Here is a 3085-nt window from a genome sequence, read left to right as displayed (position 1 = left end):
ATTAACACACATTAACACACATTAACACACATTAACACACACATTAACACACATTAACACACATTAACACACACACATTAACACACATTAACACACATTAACACACATTAACACACATTAACACACACACATTAACACACACATTAACACACACATTAACACACATTAACACACACACATTAACACACATTAACACACACACATTAACACACATTAACACACACACACACACATTAACACACACACAGAGTTAATTTAACAGAACTTGTTCGGGACCAGCGCTCCAGAACTTCTCAGCTCTTGATCTGGGTCAGAGTGGAGGTTAAAAACCTTTGAACAAACTTTATTGATTGTTTGAAACAAACACAGACCTGTTCCTCTTTGAACAGAGGAAAAACATCTCAAACTTACAAAAACAGAAGGAAATCAGCCGAAGGAAATCAGCCGAAGAAAATCAGCCGAAGGAAATCAGTTGTTTTATTTTTGGTTCCACAAAATGAAATAAGCTGTTGACCACCAGGACGAGAACTTCATAGAATGTTCTGATGCTGCTCAATAATCCAGGTAGAAAAATCCAAAAAAGTTCAATCTGGTCCTCTGGACATCCAAAAAACAAAAAACAAAAGAAAACAAAAAAAGGTCGAAACGTTCGAGAGACTTCGTCAGTCTGAGGTGCTGAATTCAGCTCAGTCCAGAGGACCGGATTGAACTTTTTTGGATTCATAGAATGTTCTGCCGATCTGTGGACCTCCTGAGTTCCAGAACCCACCTGACCCACTCAGAAACTTGTCTTTGTACGTCTGTGAGATCATCAGAGATCAGAGCAGAACATTTTCCTGAAGGTTCTGCGTGTCCTGGGCTGCTGGTCTGAACGGAATCAAAGGTCAATCAAAGGTCAAAGCTTCTCACCTAGAATAACGATGACCCGTCTCATCTTCAGTTCTGGTCCAGATGAAGACCTGCTCCTCTTCCTCCCTCCTTTATATGCTGCGGTTCTGACCAAAGTCTGACTTCTGGACCCACGTTTCCAAACCGGGGAAAGTTCTGACCTTTGACCCTTCAGCTGTGTACCATCAAAAGCAACCAGAGGGTTCTGTTTGTGCCAGGTCAGAAGCCTGGGCTGGAACACGTCACACAGAACTTGATGTTTATTCTCAGAAGCCCGAGTGTAAATAAAAACAAAGATTTGTAAACAAACAGACTTTCTTCAGTAATTAAAAAGTGACCTGACGAGGGGAACCATGAGACTGGAGTAAAGACGGGCACCGGGTCAGTACTCGGTCCAAAACCAGGGGAACTATTTCAAAATAAAGTCCTTGAATTAGTTTCAGAATAAAGTTCCTAGTCCAGTTCATAATCTGAACCAGAGATTAGAAGATGCTGAAGAAATTAGAGCTCCAAGGACAAGTCCCTCAGGGGCCCCTGCACTAAAACCAGTTCTGGTTCTGGACCTGGCTGGACTAAAACCAGTTCTGGTTCTGCCTGGACTAAAACCAGGTCTGGTTCTGGACATGGCTGAATTAAGACCAGATCTGGTTCTGGACCTGGCTGGACTAAAACCTGGTCTGGTTCTGGACCTGGCTGCACTAAAACCAGTTCTGGTTCTGGACCTGGCTGGACTAAAACCAGTTCTGGACCTGGCTGCACTAAAACCAGTTCTGGTTCTGGACCTGGCTTTACGTTTATTTCAGGAAGTAATCAGTCGCGGACAGATATAAAGCTTTACGTTTATTGTAGTTCACAGGAAGCTACATTTCAAATGTACATTTTATTTGTTCATATTTCTGATGAAGCTGCTGACGGAGAAGAACTGAGTGAAGACGAGCAGGTGTCCACGCCGTCAGATGATTAGAAGAACTGAGTGAAGACGAGCAGGTGTCCACGCCGTCAGATGATTCAAAGCTGCTGCTTCTGCAGGAACGTCCTCACAGCGGTTCCAGCAGCCGAGACACCGAGGAGTCGGTGAACACAAGCTCCTCCCACAACGTAACAACCATGAAGAATGATTCTGTTGGAATGCCCCAGGGACCATCTTAGCACCAACTGTTTTTTTCCACTTTGGAGTAAGCTGCTGGGGGAGAACCAGTTCTGTTTGGTGTTTGACCAAACCAGACTGAAGAAGCCTTCTGGATGGAGGGCGAAACATCTCAGCACAAAAAAGAAACCGCCCAACTGAACATTGCTGGATTGTATACCTGGATTATTGAGCATGGACTTTGGGGATTGTGTTGGAAACATCCCTCTGACACGATGGCCTGACGTCATTAAAGGTTATAAACATTATTGATATATTGAACGGATCAGGAAGCAGAGAAGAGCTCTGTGTTGTCATCAATGATGGAGTTAGTTCTCTGCATGTGATCCATCACACCTGAGATACACCCAGGTGGAGCAGTGGGCAGCTATGTAAGCACCTGGGGAGCAGTATGGGATTGGGTGTCTTGCTAAGGGACACCACGACATGTGGGAACGGCGGGGAGTTGAACCTGCAACTTTCTGGTCCCAGGGCGGCTGCCCCACCTCTACACCGTCTTGGCCCCCCAATCAATAAATATCAATAAATATTTCTATCACACATGATTGTTCTAAAGCCATTCAATTAATCTGTTTAAACAACAGGACGTCTTCCAACAAACTACAGGAAACTACAATAAACTTCATCAAAGAAGGGCTGAACGAATCTATTCTTTCAGGACTTTTCACTGAAGAGATTACATCAATCAAACTTCAATGGACCCAAGATGAGTTAAAAATCCAGTTAACCAATCAGCACACAGCTATTTCCCTCCATGATGGGACAGAACTCTTCTGAAGGAGGACCGGCTAGCATTTGAGTCCATCCATCAGCAGACCGATAAGAGGGTCACTGACTGGATCAGCAGCCCAGAGGATCCGTCTACACACTAACAGCATCTGACCACCAGATCATCAGACCAGTTGATCATTAGACTAGCAGATCTATCTACAGACCACCGGATCACAAGATCAGTTGATCATTAGACTAGCAGATCTATCTACAGACCACCGGATCACAAGATCAGTTGATCATTAGACTAGCAGATCTACCTACAGACCACCAGATCAT

Source organism: Nematolebias whitei, chromosome 17 (assembly GCF_014905685.2).
Source record: "Nematolebias whitei isolate Nwh7 chromosome 17, NemWhi1, whole genome shotgun sequence".
NCBI classification, from domain to species: domain Eukaryota; kingdom Metazoa; phylum Chordata; class Actinopteri; order Cyprinodontiformes; family Rivulidae; genus Nematolebias; species Nematolebias whitei.
This window is presented reverse-complemented; position numbering follows the sequence as displayed.